The sequence below is a fragment of the Coenobita brevimanus genome, chromosome 7, assembly GCF_032717465.1.
Source record: "Coenobita brevimanus isolate Jiangsu-jjx chromosome 7, ASM3271746v2, whole genome shotgun sequence".
In the NCBI taxonomy this organism is placed as follows: Eukaryota; Metazoa; Arthropoda; class Malacostraca; order Decapoda; family Coenobitidae; genus Coenobita; species Coenobita brevimanus.
In genome coordinates, this window is record NC_136960.1 from 34,641,090 (window position 1) to 34,659,156 (window position 18,067).

An 18,067-nucleotide genomic window follows, 5' to 3' on the forward strand; every position below is an offset into this window, starting at 1 on the left:
GTGATGAAAGGAAGGTAGGAAGGATGAAAGGAGGGAAAGAGGGAAATAAGGAAAGAAAGAAGGCTGGAAGGGGTTAAGGGGGGAGGGGAAATAAGCAGGAAAGGAGAACGTAGAGAAGAGAGAGAGAAGAGTGTAAACAGACACATACAACAGGAAAATGGACGCCAAGTATGACAAAATCAACGTGAAAAGAATCTACATGAAAGAAAAAAAAATGATGAAAACTGAGAGAAATTAAACCCTATAAAAACAAACCATGATAAAAAGAAAAATCCAAATTCTCCACAATCTTCTTCAAAAAAAATAGAGAGAAAGAAGAAAAGAAGAAAGGAAAGAAGCAAGGAAGCGAGAAGGAAAGAAAGAAGGAAGGAAGCCAAGCAAGGAAGAAAGGAGAAGTAAAGAAAAATGTGCTATGAATGAAAGGCAGGGAAATTGAATATCCAAGAATCTACAGTGTACCAAGGAAAGAAGGAAGGCATAAAGAAAGAAGGAAGGAAGGAAGGAAAGAAAGAAGTATAACACAAAGAAAATTTAAATCGAGGGATAAATAAAATAAAAATGAAAAAGGAAGGCAAGTAATTATTTAAAAAAAAGAAAAAAAAAACAACAGTCTATCCCCAGTCTACCCCAAAGTTTAGCGGTGGACGGGTGTGGTGGTCGGGTCTTAATACAGAGGACTGAAGAGACGCTAGGCCCATTTATTGCAGCAAGACGATATTATAAGAGAAAACAGACGGCTCCCTCCCCACCCTCCACTCCCTCAGGCTAGAAAATGGGCGGTGGGCAGCCAATTAAAAAGAGAAACACTGTACTATTTCTGTCTTTAAATTGTCAAGCAGTTAACGAGGCATTTAAAAATAATCTCCAGGGCATCCGATTTAAAGGAAAGAATTTGTACTTTTTCTGTCTTTAAATTTTCAAGCATTAAACAAAGCATATCAAAATAAGCTCCAGCAAGGATTTGTATCTAATATTTATATCGTGTTTATTCTTAAGAAACAACACATTCAAAATGAGGAGGGATGCAAGGAAGAAGGCTGGAATATTGCGATGTAAAGAGAGATGCGAAGTGAGGGAGTAAGGTGAGGGGACGGAGAGAATGAGCTGAAATGGAAGAAGGAAGGAAGAAATGTGTAGCAGTATGGGAGGAAAGAAGCAAAAACGAGAGATGGAATATGTGGATGGAATGAAGGCGGTTGGAAGTAGTTTTGAATGAAAGATGGAATGATATGGATGGAAAGAAGGAAGGAGGGAGGATCAGACATGGCTATATAAGGAAGGTGAGAGGCGAGGGAGAAGGGTATTGTGTACAAAGGAATATAAAAGAACGCAGACAGCAGCACACCTAATGATCCTTTCTGAGTTGTTTGCTACAGAGAATACAGTTACTATGATATCTAATTCTATGAGCTGAAGATAAGGATAGCAGAGCAAGAAGGCTCTCCTCCCTCCAACCGAAGCCTGCAGGAAAACGTGAGAAGGGCCACCATGCAGCATATTTTTCTTGCAATAAAGCGGCCAAAACTGAACACAGTGCTCTAGATGGGGGCATACTAAGGACCTGTACAATGTGAAAACGATATTCTCCTATTTGAATTAAAAAAGATAGTCTCCTCTTTGAATTCAGTAAACTAGAAAGAAATAAAAATGAATGACTGAATGTAGGAAGGAAGGACGGGTGAATTAATTTGGAGGGAGGGAGGATGCAAGGAAGGATGGATGGACAGTGAGGTTGAAAAGGGGGAGGTGAGAAGCGAGGGAGTAGGGAGAAAAGCGAGGGAGGTATGACAAGAATGAAGGAGGTTTGGAAAGAAGAAAGGAAGCGATTTCCATTAAGGAAGGGAGAAAGGAAGGGATGAACGAAGGAGGAGAGGAAGGGTGGAAGAAGAATTATGTATGTGGATAGAATAGAGGCGGGTAAGGTAAGAGGGACTATGGAGAAAATAAAGGTGGAAAGATATGGGAAAAAAAAAGAAACGAAAGGGCAGAGAGAAGGCGGAAGAAATAAGAAACTAGATACTGACAACGAGAAAGAAAATAAAAGGGAAGGATTGAAGATAGAAAAGATGTAAGAATGGGTGCAAGGAAGGTAGGAAATTAACAAAGAAGGATAAAAGAAAATGGGTGAGGTTAACCCAAGAAAACAAGGGAAACTGAAGGAAAATGTGGGAAGTCTGATAACCCTATGGAGGCTGAGGTAGGGGGGAGAGAGAGAGAGAGTGTCAGTCCCATTCTATCCCCTAGAGAGAATTATCATCATCATCATCATTACAATCATCCTCATTCTTGACTTTAAAAAGTTAAGTGCGTCCTAACGACTTGTGAATTATAATGAAGTGTTTCGCAAAATTTTTTCACATATTCCTAATTTCGTGACGTGTGGTGTTTGGTAAAGTTTTTGCAGTATTCTTTCGTTGTTATTGTTATTTTCGTGAGTGGTGTTTTTCTGATAAAGTTGCCCCACCCCAGTCCTTTTATTATGTTAGTGTTGCCTCGGCCTCCTCGTTAGGTCAGCTGGGTGGCTGGACGGACGGATGGCTGGCTGGATGGGTGGATGGATGGACGTTTACAGTTTGCTGGTTGGATGGATGGGTGAATGGATGGATGACTTGCTAGATGGATTGGTGAATAGCTGGCTGGCTAGATGGATGGATGGATAGATGAATGGGTGGCTGGCTGGCTGACTGACTGGATGGTTGGATGAATGGCTGACTGAATGGATGGTACGCTGGCTGGATGGATGAATAAACGTCTCGCTGAGTGGCTAGATGGATGGATGAGTGGCTGGCTGACTGACTGAAAGAATCCCCAACTGGTTGGATGGATGAATAGATGTTTGGTTGGCTGGCTGGATGGACGGATGGATGGATTGGATGGCGTTGTCCTTGCAGCTCTATGGCTTGGCTTGGGCTTAGCTGCCTTGGTCGGCTTGAGGATGTTTTCTGTGAGGTTTGTCGCGTGTGTTTTGGGGATATTTATGGTTCATGTGCCTTAGCTTGTGTCATTGCCTATTTAGTTCGTAGTATCTTAACTCTTTTTAATATGTAGCAAGGGGATTCTCTCTCTCTCTCTCTCTCTCTCTCTCTCTCTCTCTCTCTCTCTCTCTCTCTCTCTCTCTCTCTCTCTCTCTCTCTCTCTAATTTAGCTCTTAGTTGTTAATGATTGTTTGACTATGCTTCCTTCTCTGTCATTAATCGATTGGTTAATGGCTGCCTACTTATCCTCCCTTTTATATCCTGTTTTAGTAATGTTTGTAATGAGCGTTTCTGTAATGACTTGAGCTCCCTTCCGTGTTAATTTGCGTCTGGTAGCAATAATTGGTTTTTAATGCCTTCTATGTCATTTCACATTTGATGATGATGGCGTCTGATTATTGATGACTGACCGATGACTGATTGATGATCGATGATGATGATGGTGTTGATCTAATTAGTTTCTCTGTGGTTCCTTATATTGCATTTCACTTTTGGTTCTTTGACTGCTTGTTTATTCTTTCTTTTGTGCCCAAATTTAGCATTTGGCAGTGATAATCATTCCTGTACCCCTCCTTCTGTGTCATTATGTACTTAGTTCTTAATGACTGTGTATTTCTTTCTTTTGTGTCCAAATTTTGCGTTTGATAATGATGAGTGTTGTGTATGCCACCTTCTGTGTCTAAATTTAGCGTTTGATAATGGTGAGTGTTGTGTATGCCACCTTCTTTACTTAAATAATAACTTTTGGTAGTAATTAGTGTTGTGCATGCTTCTTCTGTGTCTGAGTGTAAAGTTTGGTAGTAATGACTATTTCCTTTATGCCTCCTTCTCTATGATTGTGTGTGGCGGTGCGTGTGCTTTGGCGGCTTGCCTGCCTTGGCTGGCCCCCTGCCTGCTGGCCACCACCCTGGATGGGTACCTCACTGTCTTCGTCCCTGCTGTCTTCTTGCCCACCTGTCTTCCTTCCTATCTGCCTGACTGCCTGTTCGATAAAACGACTTATGTTTCTTCGTTTGCTGGCCTACCTTCCTGCCTGCAAAATGGGTAAAACAACCAACACTTCTTCGCTTGTCTGCTTACCGGCCAGCATGCCGGCTGCCTGTCTCTTTACCTACCTGCCTGCTGCATATTTACCTGCAGGTCCTCCTGCATGCGTTCATGTCTGCCTTCTGACCTACCTACCTGTGTGCCTTTTCCTCAGCCTTCTAGCAACCTGTCAGTGTACTTACCTGCCTACCTTCCTTCCTACCTACCTTCCTTCGTGTCTGCCGGCCTTTCTGCCATGCCTACCTTCTAATCGTGCTACCCAACTACCTGTTACAGCATGATGGGTACATGCCTACCCTTCTGTCATGCTTCCTTCTTGCCGCCTCCTCCGTCCGTCCTGCCTGCCTGCCTGCTGACCCTCCTACCTGCTGACTTAGTCCCTTCAGTCAGATGCCTCATTTTCCAACTTAATCAGGCCACAACCAGGCAATTGTATTAATCTCAGGAGAGTACCTTAGCAGTGTAAGGGCTAAGGGATGCAGTGCCTAGCCTGTCTGGTACACACACACACACAAAAAAAATGTGACCTGAATAACATCGTCTGGGAGTTTATGCTTTGTTTATTGATCGCGGTGCTCGAGAGGGACGCCTTCTCGCGGTGGCACCGATATGGCAGGGCAGTTCCCATCACTGGTTATACACGAGTCCCTCAGTTCCCTTTCCGTCCTCCGAAAGGGGGATGGTGGACCACAAGAAAAGGGCAGTTTCATTTTACTGTCCACCGCGTTCACGCCCAAATGGGCCAAGGGTTGCTACTACCACTACTACTACTACTATTATTACTACTACTACTTCTGCTACTACTACTACTACTACTACTCATCGCACCCCACCACCGGAATAGTGGAAGAAAGGTACAGCCTATCGGAAGTAGCTCCGGCAGTCTCGAGCTCATCTAGACGAGTATAAAATCACTCAAATGAATTTAAAATGTAGACATGCAGGCATTTATATATATATATATATTTATTTATTTCCTTATTCGGCTATGAAAGATCTATATCTGGGTTGTTTCCTTTACTATTTAAAACTCAAAACATTCATTTTTATCAGTTAACATACTTTTATAATGTTTCCGAAGCGTCTGTATCTCAGGAATAACAGCCAAATTTTACCCCCCTTCCCCACCCGTAACAAAATCCTGTCAGCGTCCCTGCCAGCAACAGAGAAACGGCCGAAGTTGGCGGGGTCCTCAGGTTGAACGGGTTAAAACTGTACTCATTTTACTCTAACTTGGCCTAAAACTGTCCAATTCCCAAAGCGATTGCTGCGTGATAGCAATGGATGAAACCCTCCAATATGGTACTAATCACGATGGAGAGCTGTCAGAAATGTAGAGCCGCAGTATTGTCTTCTGCCACTGAGCTACGTGAAAGAGGGTGGAAAAGGACGAGAATCCGGGTGACGTTAGTGTAAAAGAATATATCAGAACTTCCTTTGAGGGGCAGTGTTTAGCGTAAGACGGAACCCAGAGGTCATGCAGTAAACACAGTGGACTTCTGCCGCAGCGATATCGTGTCTAGATCCTTAACGTATTAAACACGTAGCTACATTCCGAAGACGTCTGCTTCATTTCATCCTAACTTATATTTTTTTTTTCCTTAGTGAAGTTACGAAGTAGTTGTAGGTTCACCCCAGACTTAGTTGAATGTGAACCTGGTGAACTGGAGGCTCAATTTCTCCTTTCCTTAGTCTGCCATCTTCGTCTCGGGTGATAGAGAACTGAGAAGAAACTTGTGTACCCAGGTCTGTGTACCCCCCCTTGGTTATATCAGTGCCACCACGTGAAGGCGTCCCTCTCCAGCAGCAAAGTTATTTATGGTCAGTAATTAATCACTCCTGTTTGAAAAGTGCATCCTAAGAAATCTGAAATAATCTGAGAGAGAGAGAGAGAGAGAGAGCAGGCTAAAAGGTGAAGGGAACTGCACTTGCTTGCTAGATCAGGTGGGGAGAGACTGCGTGTCATATTGTAGGTGAAATTCGTAACACCTGTTCCTCATCTATTTATTTTGCAGATGACACCTCAGTAACTTTCCTTTTATATTACATTGACGCTAAGTTATAAATAAAGGTAATTTGTGTCAGTCGTATAACAAAGGAGTTCATGAAGTGTAACATGGACTATGTAACAGAGCAAAGAAAGAGATACAGTAAAATATCCAGTCCCTTACAATCCGGTACCAAGACAGTGCCTAGAGACGCTACTGGTAAACACAGTGGACATCTTACCGTTCTGTATCGCCCCTTTAACCTTCCATAAACACTTCGCCTTTCTAGTGTTCTTACCCCATTTCGTCCTACTGTTTGGTGCAAAATAAACTGTATCTGGTTCTTACTATTTCTAAATCCGGCCCCATTCTATATTTTCCTTTTCTGTTTTGGGTGGACAGGGTAATTTGTATGGTTGGTTTAGCTATTTCCACACATTATCCCATTCCTGCTTTTAATGATGAGGGTAAATGGGTAGTTTTTATAATTTATCTACTTTTGGATGCTACCTTACCCTGTTTTTCTTGTTCGGTGAAAATAGGTTAAATTGTTGAATTGGTTTTAACTATTTCCGAAGCATATATATATATATATATATATATATATATATATATATATATATATATATATATATATCCAGGAAATAGGGTGCGTTTTATGGCTTGTTTGGTGGAAAACAGGGTGATTGTTTACCGGAAGTGAAAATACAGATTATCCTAAGTACTTGAAAGTTAAACATTCATTCGCACTGACAACGAGCAGTCAAAATTTCTATACACTCCGGACTTCGGCCTCCTTATCCTCGACAAAAGAACCTCCAGGAATTTCTCTCCATAGTTCATAATCCGCATCCTACTACGCATCAACTCATATACGTCCTTGCCCATCTCCCCAGCAAGTCTCGAGTTTTTTATCCGACCCAAGCTGCAATACTTTCAGCAGTGTGTTTTGCTTGGCTTGTAGTAGTGTTAAATAAAAAAGAAAGCAACCCATAACTGATTGGGAGAGTAAAGAATAACAACATAGAGGAAATGTACTGGAAAACGGAGTGTGTAGGCTACTGTTTGATGACGATTTTTGCTGAGCGTTTTACAATTGGATGAGAAGCAAATGGATGAATGGCCTGTTTTACCGTGTTTGACAGTGCTTTACGCATTCATTTTCCCGTAATAGACTTGCATACTCATTTGTAACGGTAGAAGGGTGATGATAATAATAATGATTATGGTTGAGACGTACATGAAAAAAGGAGGAAGAGAGAGAGCAAACAAAGAGGGGAATGAAAGAAAGGGGAGGGGGGGAAAGGCAGAAGGAACGGAGGCAGGATAGAATGAGAGACAGGCGGAGAGGAAAAGAGGTGGAGGATAGAGAGGTGATAGGAGGAAAGGCAGATAGAAAAGGTGAGAAGAATAAGGAGGATGAAAATGGAGGAAAAGATTAGGAAAGCCGGAAAAGGGAAGTGAAAGAAAGGAGTGAAGAGAGGGAGAAAAGAGGAAAAAAAGGGCAGAAATATAAAAGAAATAAAGGAAGGAAGTTAGAGAAGAGAAGAGAGCGAAAGAAATGACGAGGGAGAAAATAGGAGAGCACAGAAAATGGATGAAAAATTATTAGGGCGTAACTGATTAAAATGCACCCACTTCTTTCCAGCCCGTCCATGAGTTATTATTAAAAAATACTGAGGAAATGAACGAAGTTGGAGGTCAGGTCACATTTACAAACATTCTTAAGATTGAGTCGTGTATCATTATGTTTGTTTTTAAATGATTTTGACTTTACAGATACAACTACCTAATTAACAGGGCTATTAAAATGTCAAGTACCATGTTTACAACCGTAATTAAGCTTGAGACGAGGACCTTATTGCCTATACATACGTTTGCCTTAGTGTAGCATATTCACAGTTAAACAGAACTAAATATTTAAGTATCTAGTACCGTATTCATTTACTCAGCTTAACCCTGCTCAAGGTAGAGGTGGGTCTGAGAGACCCCCCCCCCGTCTCATCTTCTAGTTCATTAACTTCTAAATACCCGGGAGCCCCGTCCTTCTCAGTAGCTTCCTAACTTTGTGTATCCATGCGAGGGGGGAGGGAATTACTTCAAGCTCTCTCTGTTTCCCAGTATAAGGGTATGTGAGTACAAGTTGGGTATGTGAGATCCACGTCTACCTGAGGTGTGTGAGAAACTTTGTTCTCCCTGACTGCAGATAAGAATGCAGTGTCTGGCAGCCTCTCTTCACACCATGAACCACCATCCTATACCAAGCTTTGGCACCACTCAAGCAACCATTTAGATTTTTTTTTTTTCTTATAGAAGGTCAAAATTTATTTACTGTTTTTCCTAGTTTCTTTTTCAAAAAATTGTTAAAAATATAAAAAGAAAAGAACAATTCATTTTTTGTACATGTTTGTGTTGCGGAAACATTAAATATGTTACTCTATTCTCAGTATTGAAATAAAGGAAGCATAAACATTTTTCCCGAATTTTCATATTTTTGGGTCTGAGAGACCCACATCTACCTGTTATGCGACACGGACCGACATCAACCTGAGCAGGGTTAAGTTGTGGGTCAGAGTGCTTGTTTATGCGGTGCCACACACTTCACAAATTAGCGGGAATTTTAAACTGAAAGAAAACGAAGCATAAAGGGAGACCAGTTTGTCCTATGGATTGTTTGCCTTCTTCAATACAGTGACCCCCCCCCTCTCTCTCTCTCTCTCTCTCTCTCTCTCTCTCTCTCCATTTCATTCAACTTACGAGACTTTTCCGACGGGAGAGGAAGGATTTTGTTTGTTTGTTTGTTTAGCTGATGTCTTCTTTACAACAGCTGACAGTAATGGTGAATATTGTCGTATAGCAAAAGTAGCCGAAAAATATGGATAAATACTACAGATGAATAAAATCGCAGGAAGAATCGTCAGAAAGTCACAAAATTATACGAGAAATTCGAAAGTGAAACTGAATTTAATCGGTAAAAAGATCTTCTGAAAACAACATCAGTAGTAATAGCAGTAGTAGTAGTACTATTATTATTATAGTAGTAGTAGTAGTAGTAGCATTAGTAGTAATAGTGATAGTGGTGGTAGTAGTAGTAGTAGTGGTAGTAGTAGTAGTAGTAGTAGTAGTAGCAATAGTAGTAGTAATAATAATAATAATACGGAATCTGAACCTTAATAACCTTGCAAAATACGAGCTCAGATTATGAAAGCAGGACCACGTCAAGGAGAGACAGGTAAAGGGAAGTAGAAGGTTGTGGAAAATAAAGTAGTTATGCATGGAAATAGAGCCGACACATGACATAATAAAAAACGGGATGCCGAGAATTTGAGGGGATTGTTTACGCAGATAATAATAATAATAATAATAATAACAATAATAATTAAGGAAGAGGAAGATGAGACGAATGATGGAAGGAGATGAGAGAATGGAAGGAGGGAGGGGGGAAACAGGAGGGAAATGGGACACAGATGAGAGGGGCGATAATAATAATAATCATAATCATCATAATAATAATAATAATAAAAGATAAAAGGACAGGGAAGAAGAGATGAATGTTGAAAGGAGATGAGAGAAGAAAAGGAGGAGAGAAGGGGAAAGGAAGGGGGTGGAAGGGGGGAGGAGGAGGGAGAACGAGGCAGAGGACATTATGGATGCAAAGAAGGAAAGACGAGAATAAAAAATGAAAAAAATGAAGAAGAAAAGAGGACTAAGAAAGGGAAAAAGATGAGAGGAAAAAGAAAAGTGAGAAAAATTGTGAGTTGGAATGGAAGAGCATTAATTAGAAGAGGATGAGGAAAGGAAAAAAGACCAAAGAAGGAAAGAGGAAAAGCAGAGAAAAATGATAGAGACAGAAATTAGTTTAAAAACATCCAGTGCAGAGAATGAAGGAAAAAATAAGGAAATGGAGGAAGAAATGAGGAAAATTAAAACAGGAAAAATCAGTGTGTGTGTGTGTGTGTGTGTGTGTGTGAGAGAGAGAGAGAGAGAAAGAGAGAGAGAGAGAGAGAGAGAAAATAAAAGAGAAAATGCTCAGATGGTCAAGAGATAGGAGCGGGAAACTCAGCTGGCATGAATTCGCTCACTCTCTCACTTTCCTCCTCCCACTTCGATGAACCTGGATGAGGTGAGAGAGAGAGAGGGGGGGGGAATAAGAATAAAAGAAAGAAGCAAAGGAGAGCAAAGTGGAGAAGGAAGGATAAAGAATGAAAGGAAGATGGAAGGAAAGTAAAGATTGAGGAGGAAGGAGGAAAGGAGGGGATTGATGGATAGATATTCTTAAAGAAGGGGGTTTTATATATAGATAGATAGATACAGATAGATAGATACATATATATATATATATATATATATATATATATATATATATATATATATATATATAGATAGATACATATATAGATAGATAGGTAGGTATATATATATATATATATATATGTGTGTGTGTGTGTGTGTGTGTGTGTGTGTGTGTGTGTGTGTGTGTGTGTGTGTGTGTGTGTTTTAGTATGATTAGCTTACCTGCTTCATAAATTATTATTACCTCCAGACGATTTACTCAGCTTGGGAAAGATTTAAGATTTTTGGTATTGGCAGGGTTTGTGCAGCTCTTACCCAGCCCCCGGGATATCGAGAAATTGGCCAAGTGCAAAATAAATGAATAAACAAACAAATAAACATTGCTGGTGATAGCCAGTGTGAAGCATGAACATTAACTTGGACTGAACATGTTAAAAAAAATACTTCTTTTTAATACTTAAGTTCCTGGGTGTCACACTCAGCTGAATAAAGCCGTTCGACGTTAGCTGGAATTCAGTACTGATTATCCTTTCTATGACAAGAGGTAATGGTGAAAATATGTATAACTGACTTCCAGCTAAGTATATTAATTTCACGTTAGTTGCAATAAATTACTGTGCTATGAGAATCTTAACTATTTCCCAGCTTAAACTTTCAAATAAGTATATATGTGAACCATATTCTGTGTGGTGTTCGAAATTTCGCAGTACCTCATCTTTAGCGATTTATTCTACATGTTACAAATAATCTTGTATATTACTGATGCAAACTATGCCGATATTCGTTTCGTTTTTAAAGGCTCCAACATGCTTGCATGTGTCGGCCTTCGTCATCTAATGGCGGTTGTCCATGCTGCTCCATCTCTGGCAGCCTCCCTACTCAGTCCCTTATCCCTGACACTCAGTGACCTTGTCCCAGGTCTTTTTCGGTCTGCTTCTTGCGACCCTACCCCTGATGTTAACACTTCTCACTTTCTGCACGCATTTGTCATCCCCTATCCTTTCCACATGCCCAAACCACCTCAATCCTTGTCTCCTCATCACAACACCAATACACACCTGTCCCATCCTGCCTCTTAACTCTTCCATCGTAAACCTAGCCTCCACAGGCCTCGCACTCAAGGACGCACTGCACAGCCACGTAATCATTGTCATTTCTGTACATCTGAGCCTGCGTATATCCTATTCCTTTGCTGCCCAGGTCTCACTACCATGCAGCATTACACTCCTAACACATGCCTCATACAAAGTTCCCTTAGTAACAGCTCCCCGAATTTCGTCCAACCACTCCTCACTCTAGCCACAGAGCTAGCTCCTGCCCAACCTCCAGCACGTGACATGTCTCCCAGATAACAAAACTCTTCCACACACTCGAGAGATTCACCAGCAAGATCAGTCCTTTCACGCCTGACAATCTCCACACCACAGACATGAAATCATCATTATTTCTCACTTTACGTCTAACGCCACTACATCTCTTATGCACTCACTTCTCACAGACACTGCACAAGTTGGAATTACTTCCCACGCCCTTGTGGCAAACCTTACATGGCCACTTTTCCTCTTGTTTGACAACACTGCCGCCAGCCCTATATACCAACACCGTTGTTTTATCTGCATTTACCCTCAAACCCTTGTGCCCCATACCATCTCTCCACTTCCTGTATCTTTCCTCAGCCTCCCTTTCATACTCTGCAATCAACAGCAAATTATCTCCAAACAACATCTCCCACGGGAGGGCTTCAAGTACCATGATAAACAACAAGGGGCTCAAGATTGGCCCCTGATGCAAACAGACATGCACGGAAAACTCATCATTCAAATCTCTATTCACTCTTACCTGGGTGTGAGCACTCAGGTACATTGCCATAACCACTCTAACCAGCACTCCTCGATCCCAAACTTTCTCATTGCTCATGTCACCACTTCCCTAGGGACTCCGTCAAAGGCCTTCTCCAAATCAACCCAAACAAAGTACAGATCCCTTTTCTTTCCTGTATATTTTTCCTGAAGCGGTCGAACAATGAATATGGCATCAATGGTCCCTTTCCCCAGCATAAACCCAAACTGCATCTCATCAGTGTTCAATCTTTCTCTAATCATACCATCTAGAACTCTCTCCATTACCTTCATTATCTGGTCCAAAAGCTTTATGCCATTATAATTTCCTCTTTCTAGAGCATCACCCTTCCCCTTGTACATTTTTATAATTACATTCTTCAACCAATCATCTGGGACAACAAACTCATATATAATCGGTTTTATTACGAGAGTAATTAACCCCATTCCTGTATATCCTGAGGCCTTCAGCATTTCAGTAATCAGCCCAGACACACCTGCTACCTTCCCCACTTGCATCCTGCCTATTGCCCTGCTCACAGCAGTAGCATCAATCAAAGGCCAAGGGCCAAACAGTGGATCTGCTGGCTCCAAACCTTCCTTGTTCCAGTCAGAGTCCTCATTCAACAACCGGTTATAATGCTTTCTCCTGGTGTCTTGAATATCCCCTCTATCCACAACTAGGCTACCTTTGTTTCATCATTCATTACACATTGCCCACCTGCGATATCCCTGTTTTCCCTGTTCATCTGATTTGCCACCTTAAATATCGTATTTGTCCTTTCCACACTATTTAGGTTATCAAGTAAGTCTCTGAGATTCTGCTTTTGTCCTGTAAGTTTCCTTTCTAGCCCTACGCTTGGTAGCCAAGTATTCGTCTTTGTTACCACCCTTTTTCCATTCTTGGAAAAGCCTTTTTTTTTTTTTTTTTTTTTTTTTTTTTTTTTTTTACTGCAGCTTTTACACCCTCAACCCACCACCAAGTTACTTTAAATCTTGGGGGACCCCTTTGTCCATCCACACACTGAATCAGTAACGCTCATGAGATTGTTCTTGAGAACTCTGTACTGTTTATAAATACCTCTGTCAACAGCTCTCTTCAGCCACCACTCTACTCAACTCGCAAAATGAGGGATTCAGCAATTTTTTTACATACTTGGAATATGAAGTTAGTATTGTATCAGTTTATTTTAAATTCTTAATATGATTCATTTTAGATTCTGTTCTGCACGTTTATGTCCACTTTCCTGCCCTTCACTCTTTGTGTTTTCACTTTTCTCATCATCTAGCTCCTCTTCCATCCTTTTTTTTTTTTTCCTGCTCTCCCCGTAGCCTACTTCTCTTCATTTCCTATTCATATTTACTTAGAATTCTTGCTTAACATTTATACTGGTGGGAGATATTTTTCTAATGTTGCCTTTTTAACTTTTACTCGCATTCTATTTGTCTTTGTCATGTTTCTCCTTTTTTCCTGCATTTCTCTCGTTGTCTATCGCTTTTTCGATCTTTTCCCTTAATCAGAAATTTGATTATATTTCTCTCTCTCTCTCTCTCTCTCTCTCTCTCTCTCTCTCTCTCTCTCTCTCTCTCTCTCTCTCTCTCTCTCTCTCTCTCTCTCTCTCTCTCTCGTTACTATCCATTTCCTCTTGTTTATCCCGCCTCTCTAATTGCTCTATCTTTTCCCATTCGCTCTCTCCATATTTTCGCCTCGCCATTTCCATTCCGCTCTCTCTCTCTCTCTCTCTCTCTCTCTCTCTCTCTCTCTCTCTCTCTCTCTCTCTCTCTCTCTCTCTCTCTCTCTCTCTCCAATTCTTCTAATTTCTTTCTGTTCCTTGGTTCTCTTCCTTCTTCCTCCTTCCTTTGTTTTTCTTTCTTCTCGTTATTATATTTCCTTCCTTCCATTTCTCTCTCTCTCTCTCTCTCTCTCTCTCTCTCTCTCTCTCTCTCTCTCTCTCTCTCTCTCTCTCTCTCTCTCTCTCTCTCTCGGTATAGATCAGTGTCACAATATTTTACGATACAGAATTGATGATCTCACTTTATGGTCTCGCTTTGCCTGCCCTGCCATTTTCGTCTTTATTTTTGCTTCACATCTCGTATTTGTATTGACTTTTGCCTCGCCGTTTTTAGTACTTACGAGTTATATTTACAGTTGCCTTTTAATTAAATTCCCTTTTCATCGCCTTTCGTTCATCTGTGCTTTGTAATTAGTCCTTTTCCCTAATTATTTCTTTCCCACCCTTTTCCTGTCAGGCTTTATTTCAGTTTTTATAGTTGTTCTTTCCCTCATATTCCTATTAATATCTTTTTCCACTGACCTTATTTTATTAGCGTATTTTGATTGTTACGGTCACTTATTATCCGCTTTCAGTGATCAAATTTTCTGGTATAAGGTAGTCTAAATATAACGCTCCTCTTACACAGCTGGGTGATCTTTCAGTGTTTTGCGACAACGGCTCACTTAGCATTATCAGTGTCAGTCCTGCAACATCTATTCATATCCTACTCCCACGGTCGAACTCACGCCCACACCAGCAAACTCAGCCGTCTTAAGCCACTCTAGATGAATGTATAAGAAGCATCTATTTCTCGTCTTGTTTTCGTTTTGTGTGTGTGTGTGTGTGTGTGTGTGTGTGTGTGTGTGTGTGTGTGTGTGTGTGTGTGTGTGTATCTTATTTTTTGCGATTATTTGTAATGATATTTTTCCCGTTTAGTTTATTATTTCTTGCAATATTTGCATCGTGTTTCTTATCCCTTCAGTCTTTTTGGAGAGAGAGAGAGAGAGAGAGAGAGAGAGAGAGAGAGAGGGAGAGTGAAGAGCAAGATAATTGGTCTTTTCTCTCTCTCTCTCTGGCCCTGCCAATTCTCTCCTTTCCTTATTCCCTTCTTCGTTCCCTCCTTACCACTTTCTTACTTCATTATTTTCTTTCTTTTCTTTCCATTCTTCATTCGTTATTTCCTTCTTTTTTTCACCGTTGCCTGTTTCCTAATTCCTTCCTTCCTTCATTCATTCATGCCTATCTTACTCCTACTTTTTCTTTCTTCCTTACTTAGTCTCTCCTTCATTCTCCTCCTTCTCTCCCTAATGTCTCCTTTCTTTACCATTTCTTATATTGCATCCTCTCTCCTCCCTTCCTTACTTATTCCTTCCATCCTTTCCCTCCTTATTTCTCTCCCTTTCTTCCCTCATTCCCCCCTTTCTTACATCCCTCATTCCCTTCTACCTTCCTTCATTCCCTCCTGCCTTCCTTCATTCCTCCTACCTTCCTTCCTTCCCTCCTTCCTTCCCTCATTCCGGCCTTCCTTCCCTCTATTTTTCCCTCCTATCTTTCTTCCTTCCCTCCTATCTTTCCTCCTTCCCTCCTTTCTTCCATCCCTCCTTTCTTCCTTCCCTCCTTTCTTCCTTCCTTCCTTTCGTCCTTCCCTCCATTCTTCCTTCCTTCCCTCCTCCCTTCCTTCCCTCCTCCCTTCCTTCCCTTCTTCCTTCCTTCGTTTCCTCCAGTGTTTTGTTGCCTGGCCGAGCAAGAGGTGATTGAGGGAGAGGAAATGAGAGAGAAAAGGAGGAAATGAGGGAGAGAGAGAGAGAGAGAGAGAAGGGGGGAGGAGACGGGATATGGTTGAAGATTATAAGATGATCAAAGTAGAAATAGTAGAAGATGATGATGATGATGATGATGAGGAGGAGGAGGAGGAGGAGAAGGAGGAGCAGGTGGATGGGGAAGAGAAGGGGGAGGAGTAGAAGGCGGAAGGAAGAGGAGGAGGAGGAAGAAGAGGGAGAAGAAAATGGAAAAGAGTTTAAACAAAAAACAAAGACATGCCAAAGAGGAAAAAGAAAAAAATATTGAAGTAAGGCAATAGAGGAAAAAAAAACACAACAAACCAAAACAATAAAAACAAGACATCAAGTACCCAGGAAAAAATGGAAATGCAAGAGAGAGAGAGAGAGAGAGAGAGAGAGACGGGGGAGGTGGCAAAATAATTCCCTTAATAATGTGAAACTACCTTAAAAGTGAGCTAGGGAAATAAAAAGCAGGGAAATAATAATAATAATAATAATTAAAAAAAAGTCGGAAGAAGCAAAGCAGGGAAACAGAAACTGGTGAATGGAATATGAAAAAAAAAAAAGTTTGAGAACAGGTTACAGATAAAGATTTTGGAGTAAGAAAAACAGGAGGAAAAATCAGTTTCAGAAGATAGATACAGTAAATGGAACAGAGGAGGTGAAAGAGAAGGGGAAAGAAGAAACTGGAAAAAGAATATCTAAGGATTGTTGGGTACTAGAAAAAAAAATAGAAAGATGGCATACAAAATGAAAAAGAGATGGTGGAAGATATGCAGGGTACACGTTGAAATATGACTAAAAGATGCCAAGAAAATAAAAGGGGAAGTGAGATTAAGAAAAAAAACTGATTTCTCGCGTGTCCCGGACGAATATGAGGAAAAGAAGATGAACTGCGGGTAATTATTCTTTTGGATGTTAAACAATGAATATATTAAGCAAAGAAGGCATTAAACCTGAAGAAAATTAGGAATAAAGTAAGCTAACAACTTCAATACCATGACGTTTTATATATATATATATATATATATATATATATATATATATATATATATATATATATATATATATTCTTTTCATCACCTGACAATAAATGAGGAAAAATTAGGAAAAGGACTGAAGTTGGCAGAAGAATTTATGAAAAATGGTGAAAATGGAGAAAATGAGGATATGCATTAGAGATTACGAAATCTTTTTGGAAAACTTTAGTATGAAGATATTGTCCCACCAGTTTGGCAATTTCTCCAGTAAAGAATCAATATTTTTCTAATAATCTTGATTTTTCTTTTCCCCTCTTTAACTCCTGCCTCCCCCCTATCTCCTCTTTCTTTCTTTCTCCTCCTCCTCCTCCCTTTTCACCTAACTATCTTCCTCTCTCTCCTCCCTTTCTTCCTCTGCTTCTGCTTCTTTCTTACTTCTATAAGTTGCAATATACTATATAGATAGATAGATAGATAGAGATATATGGATATATAGATTCTGTATATAGATAAAGATTCAGGGGTGATATTACATTTTTCCAGTGGGAATTATGTTGTAGTGTATGAACCACTGAGAGAGAGAGAGAGAGAGAGAGAGAGAGAGAGAGAGAGAGAGAGAGAGAGAGAGAAGAGCCAGTTCACAGGAGAATATTATGGAGAGAGGAAGGAAGCAACAGAAATTATGGCACTTTTCAGGGAGACTCACCCAGAAAATACACACGAGAGGCCTGGATGCGAAGAGGCGGTATAGAAAGAGGCAAAGAAAGAGGGGGTAAAGAGGGAGGCAATAAAGAGAGGGGTTGATAACGCAGATAGCGGTAGAGAGGGGTAAAGAAGGACGATAGTAGTGGAAGGGAATGAGTCAAGTGGTGACAGAGTGGGATAAAGGAAGAGAGAGATAAATACGTTATCTCTCCATTACACATTCTCTCTCTCTCTCTCTCTCTCTCTCTCTCTCTCTCTCTCTCTCTCACTCTAACTATTATTAACTATTATTAACGATGTAATTAGTGGAAGTAAAAAGCAGACTATAGTGAAGAAAATACGGCTACAGGACCTAGAAAATAATGAATGTTAGACACAGATAACATTAACTTTTTTATTTTTATTTTTTTTATGTGTTCGACTCTGGGCATAGGTTTCACAGCCCGTTCCCTGAGGCCCAGCGGTCCTTCCACCTACTACCTCCACATGCCACCACTTCGGCGCTAACACCCACCGTCCAATTTGAATACATGACAATTTAAACCATTCCCAGCCCGAAAAACACATAAGGCCGGGTTGCGTAGTACAGGGCGGTCCGTAAATAACGCTTCACTAGAAACTTATGTTGCAGGGAGGGCTGAGTCGGCTGGAGTGGGCTTGGATGTGAGATTTGGCCTAAGGAGTG